We start from the raw sequence: 19,173 nt of genomic DNA, 5'->3' as shown, positions 1-19,173 counted from the left end.
AACAGAAATTGAGACAATTGCATCCTGAAATGTAAAATCTGTCTGCCTCATGTGTATTTGGCACTCTGGCTTTTGAAGCACGCTCTACCTGTAATTAGGATGCTTGAAAACCACTTGAAGGCAGCATATTATGCTAACAATGTAGTGACTGGTAGCGTAGTAAACAATAGCTGAAAAGGTATAAATGATGAGGCAAACACTGTAGTTATATTTCCTTGTGAAAAACTATTTGGAGGATTGTGATCACATTTAACACCTTAAATATTATACATATAATTATGTTATTAAAGAATATATACATATGCAACTGGAGTGGATCTAGCATACTGGCCACAGTGTTGTTCAGATGGCTGGCCAAAACACAGAATGGAAGTTATCGCAATAGGCCGGAATCATTTGGTGAACTTGCACCTGACTTTTTTGGCACTGGCCTGATCATTGAGAGTTTCCACAATTTTTGCACTGTGCAAGTGTCTAGGAGGGACTGGAACAACCTTGCAAACACTCCTTTCAGTTGGACAGCACAGTCTTTAAGAAGTCGGGCTTTTAGACCGTCTGGCCTTCACTGAGGGTAAGCATAACTTTCACTTTTCTGTGCACTTTAAATTATAACACCTTCAACTGGACAAGACCATTAGTTGACTGGGTAGTTGCGTTGTCCTGTCCATAAGTAAAACATGAATCCCAACCAGCTTGTGAGATGCTGTTCTGTTGCTGAACTCTGGCCTCTTTGAGAGTAAGCTTAGCTCTTATAATAGCTTAACAAAAATGTTCTGTTGCTTTGGTCTAAAAAGTAATTCCTCTGGATTGTTAGAGCTGTTTGCTGTGCATCACAGTAGAGGAAACAGGGCATGCTGAGAGTTAGTGTGGCTGGGGCTTTGAGAGGAATTCTACTTTCAAGAGGTAAAGTGTTTTTCGTCTGGCTGTATTGACTCGTTTTTAATTTGAAATGTGTCCCACAGTCAGCACACTTCTCTCGACAGTGACTTCCACTGGGATTTTCTGTTTCATTTCAAGAGTCCAGGGGATTTATTTTGGGTTTGTGTTGAGTCTGAAGTGTGTTCCACAGCCTGTATTCTCCACTGGACTGATTCAGTTCTGCAGGGAATACTGGGTTTGATTTGTAGTCAGTGTTGTTGTTTAGCATGCATCCGCCACACCCCACTGAGACAATCTGATGGGAGACAGAGAAAGTGATTAATGTAGATGCCTCACAAAATCAAATCCAAAAGAGTTGTCTTGGTAAGCAGACAAATATATGGTATAAATCAATAGATATAAAAATTGTAAATATACAGTCTTTTGTTAACAATTCTTAGTACTCCACCAGTCCAGGGAGATGTTCACTCTGCTTGTTGCTTGTTGACCTCTTGGAGGATGTAGGAGTTTAGGATTATTTATTCACAGGGACAGAAAATGTGCTGTCTTAACATTTTCTGGGGCATTTACATGGTCATCTCATTAAAATAAAGTTTAAAAAAATCGAACGTGTCTGTTGGATCCATGCAAGAGTAAAATGTAGTAAAACCCACATATTTACCGTACTGAAACATGATCTGTAATGGCTGCGGTGTCCTCTCTTGAGAGTGTGATGTTAGGTTTGGAACATGTCCCAGTGTGTGTAAAAAATTGCTGACTGACATCCTGTACTGTGCTGAGGCTTCCTGCAAAACCCCTAACGTCACCTCTCATCTCTTTCATCCTGCTCGTCTCTCTTTACTTTCTCCACTGCTTTTTCCCTACTTGTCTCTCTTTCTTCCATATGTCTATTATCTCTCTCTCCTACACATGATTTCTTTCTTTCTTTTTCTCTCTCTTTCTGACACACAAATAAAAATGCGTATTGCACACACAGGCTACTAAAGTGTATCACATTGAAGGCACACACACAGACATATGTACAACAACACATACAGACTGTCTTTCTGATGCCACATCATCTCTGGTAGAGACAATACCTGGATTTAAAATCCAGTCGATGACCCGTCTGTTCAGCCACAGAAGAGCAGTTCAATCAGGAGAGACAGAAGAATGAAGTAAAGATAATATTTAATACAGAATATGAGTGTACAGATTAACAGATGATTTGTGATGATAAAGATTTAACAGTAGTCTTTGGTGCTTGGACACCAGAGGGAGATATTTTGTGATCGAGGGACATCTGAGCGGCAGCAGGATAAATCCTCTCATGGAGTTCAGATACTGGTGGTGGTGGCTGATGACTCTGAGGCTGATGACTCTGAGGCTGATGACTCTGAGGCTGCTGACTGCTGAGGCATACGAGGCTGATGAATCTGTAAAGACTAGGTGGTGATGGGGAGGTGGAGGGTGCGCACGACTGCAGCAAGAAAGAACTACGGCAGAGAAAGAACCATTTTTAAAATGAGGAGCAGTAGGATAATAGGCTGACAGAGAAGGTGTGTCGCTGTGCTGTTGGTTGATAGTCAATCAGCTGACCCAAAAAATGACACCTAGAGATAGTGAGTGAGTATGCATTCAAGGAGTGAATGGCAGGGTGAGAAAGAAACTTACAGCCTGAGCATGACAAGTATTGTTTTCCTGACTGAACTTTTGCTAGAGCTTCAATAGTGAGCAGCACAGTTCTACCGTGCACAAGGAAAATGTTGACAACCAAACTGTGAGGCATTTGATGTGTCCAAAAATAAGGCATTGGAAATAAAAAACCCAAATACATCAGCATTCATGTACTAATGTTTTTCTCCAACCAGAAAAAAAAACAAAATAACAATAATACAAAAGAGTTGCTGAACTGCTGCTGTTCTCCTCATACAATGAAAAAAATCACAATCAAAAGGGAAACAGCTATTTTATCAGCTGGCAATTTCTGATCTTGTTCCCTGGGTGTTAAATACTATTACTACTTTGTCTTACCCCTTGGTGTGTGATATAGACGCCAAATATGCCATTAGCATCTTTATGAGATGCTTTCAGCTACTTTTGTGAACCATCAGCAGCAATACTTGACGCTGAGAGCAACTGACATAGAATAAAGAGCAAGAAAGTCCGCTATGGAGGGAGCGACAGGAAGTGGATGGCTCAAACAAACCTGGACTTTCCTCAAAAAGACCAGAGGTTTTGTCCTGTGTGAAGCCAAAACTCAGTGTTGTTTTAGTGTAACAGTATTCAGCTTACATACAGTTGTTGATCAGTGACTTCACTCATTAATTTCTTAAATCTTCTTTGTCTTTCTCTACTTTCTCCACTGCTCTTTTTCGCAACAACCAAAGTTATTGTAAACCAAAACACGTTTGTTTCCCCCCTAAAACTAATCAGTATTGTTGCCTAAGTCTACCTCAACCATTAAACAACATAAGCCACAAGTTACAATGTCTTTCAGCTGTGCATCACATAGATATGCTAAAGGTTGCCCTGTGCGTTGCTATGAAACGCTGAGAGGTGTGACAAAGCATCTGTATTTGACGACTTGGGAATGAAAACGGGTTGCAGTAGCAAAGACTTCTCTAAGACTAAAGAGACAGACCACAGACTGTTGTAAAGAGATATGATGAAAGATTTTTTGATGAGAGATTAGTGGATTTAATTCTGGTTAAAAGATGATCGAAAAATACCTGCACACGGACATGAAGATGTCTTTACCCCAAATGATTTCAGGTGTTTGTGGTACAAGTGTTGACACGTCCATGTAGATAGCAGATATTTTTACATCTGTGTGTGTGTGTGTGTGTGTTCACTGTGATGATTGCTAGTAAATCCTGGCTAAGAACACTGGCACATGCCTTGGGGAGTGCTACTGGCAGCCCCAGTGTTGATCAGCTCCATGGATAGTGTCCATGAGGACTGTGTGTGTGTGCATTCGCCAAATAAGCTACAAAAAAGTGCATACTTGCATTTGTGATAAAAGGTTGTCAAAATCTACAAAAATCAATAACAAATAGCACTGAAGTGGTGTTATTCCAGGTGTAGTCACAGCAATCACCTCCTGCACTTTTTAGTGTGTTAAATGGTGTGTGTGTCTTCTAAGCACCTGCATTTGTGATAAGTAGATGTCAATGTCATACTAAAATCAATAAGAAAATAGCCCCATCCGAGCTTTATAAACACAATGTCAGGTGAGCCACTTCACCTACACTGATGCAAGAGGGTTCCTTTGAAGCCACAAATGACCAAAACACCAAACAAGCACAACAACAGATCATAACTGAAAATGGCATTTTTCTTCCCATATCTGGACATTTATCTGTCTGAGGCCAACAATTCGCTGTAACTGTAAAGTTTATATAATTTATTTGTGAAAATCTATACACTCAGTCTGTATCATTAAAGGTTTTTAAGGCCTACATGGGCATCATTTACACTCAGATCCCGTCCTGTGTCCTTTCCTCTCCATTTTCCTTGGCGCTCTATTGTCTTGCACTTGCCCTGAAATTAATTGTTGAACATATTACTCCTGCCCTTGGGAAATAAATAGGTCGCTGATGGGGCAGAAAGCAATTTTTATCAATATTCTGGCAAACCACAAACTAAAACACTAAAAGAGAAAGAGTAGGCAGGGAAATTGGCTTTGAGTAAAAGACTATATGTTTGTGAACCAGGCTTGCTGCTGCATCCGTGCTCACCTCCCACATACATGTTAGACAGGTAATGAACCTCTTACCATAATATGAACATGTGCACCCACACACACAGTGTGCATGCATGCAAAAGTCAAAGGCGTACTATTTCACATTTAGATATTGCTCATTGTGTTGTGGAGGGTATCTAACATTGGACATCTGATCTTTAATAACTTTAATCAGATGTAATGTGATATAAAGACAACATCCAGAGGGAAAAATCATATACAGTATTCTCTGTGCGCGTGTGTGTAGGACTGCCTTCGAGGCCCTATAAAGTGGTGTGATTGCAGATGTAGTCACAGCAATCATCTCCCACACTTTGTGTGTGTGTGTGTGTGTGTGTGTGTGTGTGTGTGTGTGTGTGTGTGTGTGTGTGTGTGTGTGTGTGTGTGTGTGTGTGTGTGGTCTGCCCCTAGATTATTGCACTTTGTGGACTGTGAAATGGCAGGTTAATGGGAGCCGCTGTGCCCACCTCATCTATTCACATAAAGAAAAAGTGCACACAAATACACATATGGACACGTGCACATGCTCACAAGTGCATGTGCACATACATAATCGCACGTGCACATACACATACACATACACAACCTCTCCTGTTGGGTAGAGACAGACAAGGTAAATAAGGATCACGATAAAACAAAGACATTTTAATGATGCAGGAAAGAAAAGGAAGTCGTACTACTATTTCTACATGCATGGACACAGACACACACACACACACACACACACACACACACACACACACACACACACACACACAAGCAAGAAGACAAATGATAAGGGGTTCTAATGCTGAATTTCTACTTTGCCAGTTCCATGATTTGCATGATGCCTCTGACGCTGTGCTCACACAGAATGTGAAGCAAATATTCATCTCACATTACTCATGAGAATATTCCTGCTGGAATGTTTTTGGGAGTAATTTGAAGCTGGCAATTATTCGTCCTCATCAGTTGTGCTAATTGTGCTATCTGGGTAAGGCAGCTAACGGCTAGCTCGGCTTGGGATAAAGTACAACTGATTCTTTATTGTTTTTCATATTGTCATGGCAGCGCATTACCACTTCACTCCTTCCGCTGTTTACCTTCCACAATAAAAGTTCAGCTTAAATTATTCAGAGCATTTTGTCGTGAAGCAACTCAGCAAAACTGCACACACAAGTTACAAATATAAATTTTTAGAACTTACCATGTAGTCCTAGCTTTGCTTACTTTTCTGTGAGCCCTCTCCTTTTTTGTTCTGTTTCTGTACAGTATTGATGATGAGTTGTAGAGCTCCAGATGCTCACAGACAGCAAAACTAAGTTTGTCCTCAATTTCAGATTCATAATAATACCAGGAGAATCTCAACCAGATCTCAATGCTGACAGGCTTCACGACACAGGTTCTCACAATTCTTTTTGCACAAGTTCAAAATTTCAACTCCCTGTAAAATGAAAATACACAAATTTTGCATGTTTGCATCATTCGCATCAGTTATTTGCATCTTACACTTCATTCTTGTTGCTCAGAGCAAATCCCTGTCTATTCACAACTTTGCATTGACTTCGTAAAATACTGCACAAAATGCTTGCTTTACGTTTGGCATGAACATGCCATGAAGCTCCTGATTAGATGAATTATAAACCGGCGTATTCAAGGAGCTAAATATTTGCAGATAATTCTGGTTTGTTATTGGATGGGAACTTGTGGTTCACGGTAAACCTGGTTGGTCTTTAAGTATCTTGAAAATAATTATATATGCAGATAATTTAGTTTTGTTCCCCAAAGAGATGGTCCCAGCTGTGTGACATCAGATTTAAGGCTGACAAGATAATTAGATGTAAAGACATGGAAGGGGCACAGATATGGACAAATGTACACATACACACGCAAAATGTAAAAAAATTGTATCTTACTACTAAGGCAAATTTAATGGTCATCATTTTGCAGATGACCATGGACAATTAGAGATATCAACAATACAAGTGATGTGTATTTGTACATGGCAAGCTCCTTTAACATTTAATCAGTAGGGCTGACTAGTTGGGATTTAGTTTTCACTCTCGGAAAAAACATTTTAACACGTGAAAACAACAAAACAAAAAACAAATTTTTAAGTTAATTGTAGATCGCAGTTGTTTCTTTTCCCTAGAATAAAGGTTACAGATATCTACAATTTCCATGTGTTGAAAAAGGATTGTGACTAGTGGAAATGTACCCATTTGATTATCAACAATTACATTTCTGATGTCTGACATATCAACTAACCATTTCGAATGTGTGGGCATCACATCATTAAAACATAATTTAATGGCCATATTCATTTTGGATATGTACACGTCATTGGAGATATCTACAGTGACATTTTTGACAAGTGGAAACACCTTTTTTTAAAATGTCTAAAATTAAATTCTGACTAGTTATAAAAGGAGTTGTAGATTTCTCAAATATAATTATGACCAGTTACCATTCTAGATATCTGAAATTACATTTCAAGCACCGCATCAGTAATTTCAGTGGCATTTCCACCAGTGACAACTGAATTGTTGATATCAATAATCGACATTTTGATTAGTGAGTATTGAGCTGTAGATATCATTAATTAGAACTGCAGCTAGTCAAAATTACATTATGGATATTGTCAACTTGAAATAAAATATCTGTAATTGAATTTGAATAGACGTCAATGGTAAAAGTTAACCAGCTGTTATTAAGTTACAGATGTCTACAAAGAACATTTCTAGTAGTAAGAAATTAATTGTATTTTTCATTAGAATTGTAACTGGGCAAAATTATATTATGATAATCTGTCTTGGAATCGTAAGTAGCCAAAAAACAACTGTTGATATCTACATTTACTATAACCACTACTGATGAACTGTATCATTGTTTCTTCTGCTGTACTTGGGTCTCTCTTGCAAAGGAGGTCTTGATCTCAATGAGATTTCCTAACTAGATAAAAGGTTAGAAAATATGCTCAGAGCACTCTTATGTAAATTTCACTTTGGAGGTATCAAGGTCTTTCTACTGCTCATTTATGGTGTAGGTAATAATGAAACGGCAGATGTCATGAAGAATGAATATTCATAATTGTCCATTTTTTTTACAGTTCAATATTTTTCTTTGTGTAGTCTGAAAATAAAATGTTTGCTGTTATCAATTAACTGAAAAGGCTGACAGGATCATGCAGTGGGAAAACAATTGTTGCTCAAATTCTGATGTCATTAGTTTCTGTTTAAAACACATCATCGACTCATGACAAATTCAAAGTAACATTTCTGGTGGGTGATCTCATTTTCTCCACCAGAGGAGCCTGGGATTCCCTCTGTTAAACCAGATGCCTCATTATTTTACTATTGCAAAATTGGGTCAAGGTGGCTATGCACCTAAAGTGCCATATTTTCAGAGTGGCTACCTCTGGAGGAAGAAGCTTGTCATTCAAGTGTGATTTAGCTTAAGTTAAAACATTTTTAAAGCTCATTTTCTTTTCTAAATAGTTTTTTGTTTCTTTCTTAAAAGTACTCAAATCTTAAATGATTTTTTTGATGAGCTCATTGAGGTACCAAATGTTGTGATTTGTTTTCCTGACTCAGCCTATCTTCCCTCTCCTTTCCCTATCAATGATATTTAAAGGATTAAAAACATACATTAACTTTTGTTTTAATGTGAATTCACTGTTTATCGAGTTTTGCTGTCAAATCTACTCCTTGTCTTGCATGACAAAATTAGTTTAAGTCCACTCTATACAAGTTGAAATGCATTCAGCATGTGTAATTTCCATTTGAAAGTGAAACCTGAATCACCTATGGTGTAGAGACATGCAGTGAGACAATGAAGACAAAATTAATGAAATGAATGAGTGTGATGTGTCTTTTACAACCTTAAATTTCTCCAGTTAAATTATTAAATTAAATTACACATCAATTTAATGATTAAGCTTTGAAAGTTTGACAAATCACAAAACTATTAACTATTACACAACTGAGTAGAAAAGAGGCTCTGATGAATGTATTATTGACCAAACCAAAATAAGTAATAACTGTATTTTTTCAAATTGAATTTAAATTCTGTATTATTATGTAAATGAATACATGGACTTCAGGGTAAATTAAAAAAAAAAACTGCAACTAGTCTCAAGGTTTTCACTTATTTCCTTCTCTCCTCCTTTCCTATGTCCCCTATCTTCCTTTCTGTCCACCACTCCATCGTCTGTCCTTCTTCATGTCCTTTCATTGTGTCCTCTCTCCTCTGTCTATCCCTTGTCCTCAGTTTGTGGAAGATCAGTTAGACAGCAGTCTTGCTGGCTGTTGGTCTGACTATCCCTGCATCCCAGGAGGTGATCTGATCAGTAGAGAGAAGCTGTTGTGTGTGTGTGTGTGTGTGTGTGTGTGTGTGTGTGTCTCTTGTGTGCTAGTATATGCATGTGTGTGGGCAGAAAGCGGCAGTGTGAAGCATGCTGCTGGTAATGAAAGCAGTAGGACTAGCGAAGAGGTGGAGAGGAGGTCAAGTAGACCACAGTGAAACACACACACACACACACACACACATATGGACACAGCAAGACAATGCATAGCGAATCTGCGTAGTACAGAAAACACAGCGTCTCTCTCACATACACACACCCATCCACCCACCCCGCCACACACACAGATACACACCTTTATTACGCCACCCTGCTGACTTAGAGGATAATGTAAATTCAGTCAGGGATGAGTAATAACACTGCAGATACACACATTCTCCTACACGCGCACACGTGTGCATGGCCACACGCACACACACACACACACACACACACACACAAAACCACACTTTCTTGCACACATTTCCCTGCTTCTAATTTCTGACAAAGCCACACCAGCGCAGACCTCGGGCTCCTAATAAGCAACATATAAAAATAGAAGCACTGGGTATGCACAAAGCCCAGATGCTTGGATTCCAGAAAATGTTAATTCTGTTATAGGGCCACGCAGTAATGCATGGTGTGCAGCCGTTTTCTTAAAAAGCAGAAAACAAGAAGGATATGGCCTGCATGAAGTAAAGACACAAGGAATATAAATTTCAGCACTAAACAAAGCTCACATCTGCATAAGAGGGACTTATTGCAAGCTGAAAATGTGAATTTTTAACATCGAATAGTATTAATTTGCACATAAAGATCTAATAAAAGATAACAAATGTAGCATGTTATATGATTTAACTGATCACAAAAGGATGGAAAAGTATGAAGTGCACATTGTCATGCAGTGTAGTCCAGTACGAGTTGGCTAACATGTTTGTCCTTGGGTGGTGTCTTTGTTGTTCCCCCATGACTTTCAGACACAAAAACTCTTCCTCTAACACACAGTCCGACAGGATTATTCTGTTGTAATAACTTAAAACTCTTATAGAAATTAAGCCCATTGACCAAGAAATTACCACAAGGCCAACTCAGTCCACGACGATAGCAAAAATGTATTTCCCATTTATAGAAAGTTCTGACTGTATTTGTTAGAGCCATGTTAAAACCTCTCTCTGACTTCCCAATGGTGGAGCATAGAATTTTGTACACAGCTGCTATTTACTCATGCAGCATATCTTTGAAAAGCTAAGATTCTTGTGATTCAATTGATGCAACAACCAACACATCTGTCAGACACCCAACACTTACAAAACTGAGTCAACTCACCTATGAAGCCTTGTAGAAATCCAGTTAATAACATTCTGACAAAAACCTGTCTTGTTAGTGGCAAAGGACCAGATGATCCTGTCCCGTAAAATATTTGGCCCCAAACTCATTATTACATAAATGAATACCCACATATTGCGGTTGCATTTCAAATCAGCCTGTAGACTCCATGTACTCAATGGTTCAAGTGTTATGGCACTTCAGAGTAGGACCCATATGCAAACACAACCAGGAAACGGGAATAGTTAAAGGCACTTTATTACAATTTGAGGATGGGAGGCTGAAGGCTTGAGTTGAGTGATGGCTGAGGTTGGATGGGAATGGCGAGGCAGAGCAGGCAGAGGGGCTGAAGGCGGAGCAGACCAAATCCAGGGGCAGGAGACAAGAACGAGGCTGGACGTGGTGAGGAGTGGGCCTGTCAATGAATTGTCAAGCTGTCATGTGTTTGTGGCTCAGTTGATGTGACATTTCGTCAGAATGGGTCAGAATAGCCAGGATAGCATGCTGGCTATGTTTTGGGACATACTAAATCTTTTTCTGGCATACTATATAGTATGGTAGTATGTCTATTGCACACACACAGACTGAAAACAAATGTGAGACACTAGGAAGGGGAAACAGGAAACACAAGGGAGAGGCAAAGCTGAAACCTTAAAATTAAGAACAGATTTAGGGGGAGGGTTATTTCATAGGAATGCTAAGAGGTTTTTAACACTTGATTTGCTTTATCTTTAGCACCATGTTTAAGTGGGGCCCCTGGTAGTGAATACGCACAGAGTAATTCAAGGGAATCATCCTAGTAGGTCAATGGACACGTAAAACATTCAAGAGGAAGTCGTTAGAATATTTTTATTCTCACCTCATACTGCTCTAATCTTTCATCACGTCTCACTATCTGCTTTCAACTGACTGTGGTGACTTTTGTGACTGAAACTATTTAACAATGATCACTTGAGCTCTCTTCTCTTAATTATTTCACTAATCTACTTCATACAGCTTCCCTTCATCGTTTGTTTCAGTGTCAACAGGTACCAGTACAAAACGCAGGGTGAATTGGGGTGGAGGTTTTCTTTCTTTTTTGTGTGTGGCATTTTTACCCTCATATGACAGTGAAAGGTGACATACATTTATACTAGGACACCCACAACTATTCCTGTGTTTAAGCAAAAATGTACAATCTACACAAGAAGAAATACTTTCTAAGATTTTGATTAATATGATCTCAAATCACCACCACTTTAAAATTAAACTTAATTTTTGTTTTCTTTTTAAATGTTTTTTTATATAGAATTTTCGCTGCATTTCTTTTATGAAAGGTTCTGTATAAGTTTATTATCATCATTATTAGTAATCTAATGTTTACTATGCAGGATTGTCAGTTACTGTTTGTAATCATGCTCGCCCGCAAAAGAGAAAGAAAAAGCCAACCCCAGATTCACCCTCGTTTGGCCTCGCTACACTTGCATTTTTTCAGCGCTGTGTCTCTTGGATGCCTGCTGCTTATGGACTGGTGCCTGGTCAATAGCCACCACTGTGGGGGTGCACACCCATTAACGTCTGAGCACAGAAAATAAGAAGAGAGTAAGAAGAGTCAGGCAGAGGGTAGAGGCTCTGCAAATAAATACATCACCATATATTTCTAGTGGGTTGTCAGTGATGACTGATAGGGATTACATCTGTATGAGTCTATACATATATATATTTTTTTTTTTAGAAAAACCTGCATAGTATCTTAAATTGCCAGCTATACACACACTGAGCTTTTATACGCAGAGATTTGAGAATCCAGAAAAATAAAAATAAAACAAAAGCATACAGGCACAGAGGCTTTTCCTTGGCTGGGCAGCTATCAATAGATCATGGTTTCATTTGAGGATTTAAATATTTGCACCACCATACCCATCCTGCATCTGGTTATAACTTTGATCTTTGACTTAAGCATTGGAGTGTTGTAATTACTACTAATAAGCAATCTATTCCACAACATGGGGCATCTTCATCTTATGTAGATATGTGAAACATTTAGAGACTGAAATTGAGTTGAAGTTGGGAGCGCATGAATAAAAAATGACTTTCCAGTGGCTCGAGAAGAATTCAAAACAATATGCCTTGTTAAAGAACCCATGAAATGGAGATTGGAGCTGACTTTATGACAAGTGGACCTGATAAAAAGGAAATAGGCAGGGGTTTTGCAAGCTGATGAGCAGCGGAGCACATCGCATCAGAACTTCACAGCACATTTACCATACAGTTGAAGAAAATGATTTGGGTGTTTTTTTTAAAGTGCAGATTTCTACCAGGTAAACTTTTGTGAAACTTTCAGTCTGTATTATCTCTTTGGAGAACCTTAGGGTGAGGTGCATCGCTGAGCACCACCAGAAGTCATTTTTCACTTCATGGGCTCTTTACTAGTCAATGCTCATCACATTATAATAACATTAGAGCTGACTGTTTTCTCTGCCCCAGATTTGCCTGTGTGGGAGTGAGGGACCTGGAGGGAATTTTGTCCGGGAGAGAAAAGTGCAACTTCTAACTAAGTTTCTCACGCACATAATGATGCACCTGTCCATTAAAGCCAAATGAGAACATTAAGTCATACATAACAACCGAGCACACGTACGAAAAAAAAAGACACATACTCACACATGCTCATTTGTAAGGTATGCTCGTTTACCCGTCCCTTGTTCCTTCACCTCCCCTCAGCTCTCTCCTCGTTGACTTAATTAGTTTGTGCATTCATCACACCTGGTAGAGTGAGGAAGACAGTGAGAGAGACCCTTTGTAAGTTATGAATAAATGTAGCTCAGCATGTGTGTGCGTTTAGCATAGTTCATCATTCACAGGCTTTTTATTTTTTCTTTGTCTACAGACTCAGATGTTTAATTATCTCCCCTCCCTCGGATTGATTGTAGGTTTTAAATAAAAAATAAATCCGCAAGTCATTTTAGATAGAATTCTCAAATTTACATTCATTTATCATCATATCGTTTGATTGTGATTTATAGTTGTTAAGGCTCTAATATAGTAACACAGAGTTAATTAGTGCTTAATTAGGAAGCTACTTAAGTACTTGGAAAATTAGGCTTTAATTAAGAAACCAAAGTGTAATTACACAATAACATAGATGTAATGACCAGCAAGCATCACAGCTCTAGGTTAGCGGGATGCAAGTGTGTGTGTGTGTGTGTGTGTGTGTGTGTGTGTGTGTGTGTGTGTGTGTGTGTGTGCCCATATGTGCCTTGTTTTCAGCCCGACTGTACTGTGAGTTAATGAGAGCGACTGCTGAGTGGCTCCAACATTGTGGACATCTGCCCTTCCCTCGTTTTTTTTCTGTCTCTGTCTTTCTCTCCCTCACTCCCCCTCTTTAACTCTCAGTGTCTCTGTGTAACAACCTTGGAGTGCCTTTTTTATCTCTGTGCGCAAGCTCAGTGTTGTCGGACGTCGAGTAATGTCAAACGAAGTACAGTAATGTTACAGGCTATCATTGTTAGTGAGAGATCTGAGAAGCAAAAAAAATGCTGACAACATAATTGCCTTGATACTGTCCTCCAACCATCATCCCTCCTGTCAGTTCCTGCTAGCTGTCTTTGAACATTAACTTTTACAAGTAGGAAGATTACAGGGTCAGAAGCGTGCATCTTAAGCGTACCAGTCTACGCCACATTGCACTGAAACAGCGCTGTGGCTGATGAACAGATGGGGAAATTAACACCCGGGTCTCACTCTTAGTTGATGGTGCAAACAATCAGCACACAGCCTCAAACTGAAAAAAAAATCTATCACAGTGATTGCTTTTGTGATGTGTTTGTTCTCTTTGAGACAAGTTGGGAAGATCGTTCTTTACAAATATTGACTGGACATTCTTAGAAATTCAGCCGTGGTCTTGGTTCAGGCTGGGGAGCCAAACAACTCAGATGTTATTCTCCCTGCAACTTTGTCCAACACATCCTCTAAGAAGATGAATCAAAAGGCAGTTATTTCAGATAACTGATAAAGATGTAACCCAGCCAGGCATTTAGTTCAGTTTTTACTCCAGCTTTCTCTTACTGTGAGAGAAAGCGAGGCCAGCCACCCTGCAGAGAAACCTCAGTTTGGAAACCAGGAACAAAATGTATAAATGATATATGCACAAGGGTGTAGCTTTCATGTCATTATTAGGGGCTGTCACATATGAGGGGGTGCTCCACCAGAAAATGCTGAGCATCAAAGACTTAAATTCTGTATTCTGGTAATTTTTTATGCATCAGTGTGTGCAGTTTATGGTGTAATGTCTTCCGTTTTGTCAATATAAAGTCACACTGAGGGGAATGTGTTTGGCCTCAGCTGAAGAGCTACTTCTGCAGTTCTAAAACACTGAATGAATGTACTTGTAATCAAAGGTGAACTTATCTGTACCCATGTCATGAGGCATGTTGACATCTGCGAGTTCATATAGCAGTTTGGCATTTTCCTGACCTTGAAATTGGCTTTGCCCGTCCATGTGGTATCTTGGCGCCCAGCACAGCACACACAGTGCACAGGTGGGAGGAGAGGCACAAATGAGGCAGAGCAAAGAGAGTTGTGGGTATTTTGGTGAAAGCTGGGTCTTAGACGATGTGTAGTAGAGAACAGATGTCTCTGCTGATATTATCAACCAGACCTCGCTCAACAGAAATAATGGGACAGTGCTTAAAATGTAAATAAACTATTCTTATCAAACACTCTCCAGCCAGTAGATATGTTTAATCTATATTAAAAAAAAACTTGAGTATTGTTAATGCACATATATTGGTAAAACCATCTGCACTGATTTCCTTAATTATTATACAGTAGCTGTGTGAGTACCTTCTTCAGTTCGTCAAATCTCTGCAGCCATCTGAAGACAGATATGTTGCCAAAGTGCAGCACAATGACATAGGCTGTCCTCCAAAAAACAACCACATAGGTCACCTGTACAAACAGCTTATTACGACCAGTATTTCTGTTATTGTTAGGCGATGACCTCTAGCAGCTTTAATTATGGTGGAAGAAAAGGAAGAAGTCAGGTGATGATGTATAAAAAGTGACCAAGTCTTCAAAGGGAGGAGGTCAGGTTGGACAGATGGGTCAAAAAACACAGGACTCTCATGCAGGAGACCGCTGTTTGTGTAATGTCTGAAACCAAAAGTAAACACTGAGTTATTTTAATAATGTAATGTAGCATGTCACATTACATATGTGTTGTATGCATAGACTGTGTAAAATAATGTACCAACCCACTGTGGCAGAAACAAAAATGTTCTTTCTGCTGTAAAGTTAGTTTTAACATGGAGGTCTATGGAGATTGATTCGCTTCTGGAGCCAGCCTCAGGTGGCCATTCAAGGAACTGCAGTTTTCAGCACTTCCACGTTGGCTTCATTTTTCCTCTCCTGAGGTTGCTGCTTAGTCGGCAACCTCTGGGGCGCTTTGTTTCCTGCGAGGTGTCACCACAGTGTAACTAAAGCAATATACATTGCCTCAGTTACACTTATTCTAACCAAAAACATCTTTTTCCTAAACCTAAAGAAGAGGATTTGGTGAAACATTTGCACAATGTTAACCACGTGTTAAAAACCATAAACTTTCATATTCAACCTATTCTGTCATTTAGGTATGACACTGGTATGAGCATTATTTTAGGATAGATTCCTGTGGGACACATTAAAGGACAGGAGCAATAAGATGAGATAGACTTGAAGGAAATTTGTCTTGGATACATGTGGTAGCTGCCGTTAAAAGATACAAAAAAGTTTATACATACAGTTCCTACATATATACAATCCATACACAGAGCTGTCGCTATTCACAATACCACACACTCAGTACCTACAGTACATGTACAGACTGCCAAGCTACAGTTAGCTTCCCATTTAAGGCTTTAATGGACAAGGGGACAATAGAGTTTCTAAAGCAGTTAAGCCTGCACATGGGGACTCTAAAGCACCTGCCTGAGGGGAGAAGTCGGTACTGATGATGGAGGACATGGGTGGGGTCTGAGACTATCTTGTGGATATGTCTCATAATGGTTTGCTCAAAGGTAGACTGGAGTGTGGCATGCTGCCTGACTCCCATGATTTTCATGGCTCTCAGCATAAGCCTGGTGATCTGAGCCTTGAGTTGTACACTGAGGTTGCCAAACCAGGCCGAGATGCCATACTGCAGGATGCTCTTAACTGCAGCATGGTTGAAGAGGAGCAACACTTTCTGGTAGACTTCAAAGACAATCAGTCTGCAAAGGAAGTGTCGGTGCTTTTGGACCCGAGTGCAGAACTTATCTACCTGAATACTCCATGTTAGTTTATGGTCAATGTGTACACCCAGGTATTTATATCATTCAACCTGAGCTATATTTTGGTCATGGATAACCACTGGTGAATGGTCTCCAATAGATTTGGGGTCGAACATCATTTCCTTTGTTTTACTGATGTCGATGATGAGAACATGTTGATAGCGCCATTGGACAAAATTCTGGATCTCATGTCTGTCCACAGCTGTGTCACATGTGTCAGACATGAGACCCAGGATGGCTGTATTATCAGATATTTTAGAATGTAATTGTCAGCAGTGTTGCATGTGCATTTATTAGTGTACAGGGTGACCAGGACTGGTGAAGTAACACACCCCTGGGGTGTGCTGGTGCTGATGGACAGGGGTTCGGAAAAAGTCCTGTTCACCCTGACCGGCTGGGTATGGTAAGTGAGGATTTAGTGGTACCACTTAGTAATAAAGGGGCTGACATTCATCAGCTGCAGTGTTGCCAGAAGAACATAAGGCACGAGGTGTGGCTTGGAAGACTTGTTGCTGTTACGCACTACCATGTGTTTACCTTGGTTAAATTACATGCAGATGACACCGGGTTGATCTATATCACTGCTTCTGATGATTTACAGGTACATGTGATGATTTATGATAATACCAGTGCCACTGATAGTCACATCTGTCTGTAATGTTGTATTAAAGGACAACTGCTCCAGCATCAGGCACACCTGGCCCCGGTGTGCTCCGGGATAAATACCTCCCTCTGTTGTCAGTCTCTCTCTCTTGGCCAGAGGACAGCTCTGGGTTTTCTTCTTTGTTATGCACATACACTTAAACACACCCACACATGCATTTCATTACTGAGCTACCGACAGTACACATTGTATTGTTTAATGTAAACCATATTTTTGTTAATAAATTATCATTACCATTATTGCCAGCCAGCTTGTTTTGTCTCCCGTTTTTGTTGCAGCTTTTGAGCTGGGCTGTGACAGTGTACATACAGCTATATACCTGATAAAAAGCGTGTTTTAGTTTTGAACCCTTCTCAAGAAATGTATGCATCTTGCCCCAGGAACAATGCATATCTTTAAAAAATGCAACTAGAAACACAGAGAAAGGTCAGTTTTTTCTCACTCTTTACTTTCATCACACACGCTGTATTCGAGCAAACAAAGTGCTTGATTCCATATTGGTGGTTTGCAGCTACTGTCAGTCAAGCTGTCTATGGCAACAGTAATCAGAGAGATGTAGCGATGCCAGACCACATGCTCACACACAGACACCTGCATGCATTCAAGAATACATCCAAATGGCAAAATGACAAGGGCACTTGCTCAGCAGGGATGTATTCACTGGCCTGCTACCTGTCACGTTATGAAGTGACTTACACACATACACACAAAGCTTGTAGAGGACATAGTGTTCATAATAGGGAACACTCCCTGTTTGCCATTTATATATTCATGGCACTGATACACATTTGACTAACAGCAAGGCTGCTCTCTTGGAACAGTGAATGGCTCACAGATGCTCAGAAGGAAACAAGGGTGAAAGATTAATTAAAAGGACATCTCTGATTTTGTTATTATGCCCGACGATGGCCCTACATCCCCAAATTTCCTCCAAACAATAGATGTTTTGAAATTGAAAATTGTTAACAGAAATGTCTGGTTTGCATTTTGTGGTAAGGCAGATTGCTGAGAGGGATAGTAAGTCCCTGCATAACTTTGACAGCATGAAGGAGAGCTTGTGAGTGATTACAAATAAGCTATATGCCACTGGATCTGAGGAGTATGTAAGTATTAGAATTGGCCACCAAGTAAAGATCAAACTTGATGAAAGATAGGACATGCATTGCCACATTGGACCATAAAGTTTTAGCATCAGCACCACGATTATGGAGCCCTTATTACACTGGGAACCTGTGAGCCCTGAGGTTTACTGCACAGAAACCGTGGAGTGAGCTATTCTGGACATAAACATTTTTGGTGGAATTATGAGATAAGAAATTATTTTCCCTCACAAGCTGAGTGTAAGCACTTCCTCCCTTGGCTGCCACAGTCCAGGGAATACAAAGGTCCATTTGCTATGGAAAGAGAAATGCGCTGAGCTGAACAGCTCACACAACTGTGAGGACGAGAAGGCGAGCCTCAGCTGTACCATACCGTGTTATTAAGAATATCCCTATGACTGCCAGGACAAGAAACCGCTTCAGGCAACTGATCATTTGATCAAGTCTTGTTTTGATGTGTTCATTGGAACAGGGCAGTTTGGGAGTATTTCTGTGCATCAAATGAAACATGGTGCTCTGTCATCCTTAAAGATTCACTGCTTTAAAGATGGTCTTTTCATGAAACTGGGCTGTCTATGCAGTAGAAAAATGGTGCTCTATGACCAGAGAAACAGAGGGAAAGGACTGTGGCATTCACTTTTGCTCAAGACATAGAAAACCTACAACCAACAGAATGCACTGCGCCACACCAGACCAATAAACCCTCCCCTGTGGGTGACATAATTCAAGTGTTTGCACACTGGAAAGAGTTTAGCCGAGAAATAGACAATACAGTAACACAATCTTGGTTCCTATTTGATAAGTACTGCCTAGTTTTGCTGTTTGATAGGAGTTTGGTCTGAGTTTGAGAGAGCGAGGGGGCCGGGTCTCTC

General features: G+C 39.9%; 1 protein-coding gene across 1 annotated transcript in view; it reads left to right on the top strand.

Moving 5' to 3' along the window:
• Nucleotides 1–19,173, top strand: part of LOC126390857 (voltage-dependent calcium channel gamma-1 subunit-like) — a 207,892-nt gene that overhangs the window by 127,431 nt on the left and 61,288 nt on the right. The window lies entirely within an intron of this gene.

This window comes from Epinephelus moara, chromosome 5 (genome assembly GCF_006386435.1).
Source record: "Epinephelus moara isolate mb chromosome 5, YSFRI_EMoa_1.0, whole genome shotgun sequence".
Taxonomy (NCBI): domain Eukaryota; kingdom Metazoa; phylum Chordata; class Actinopteri; order Perciformes; family Serranidae; genus Epinephelus; species Epinephelus moara.
Note: the sequence above shows the minus strand (reverse complement) of the source record. Positions and strands in the feature narration are given on the sequence as shown.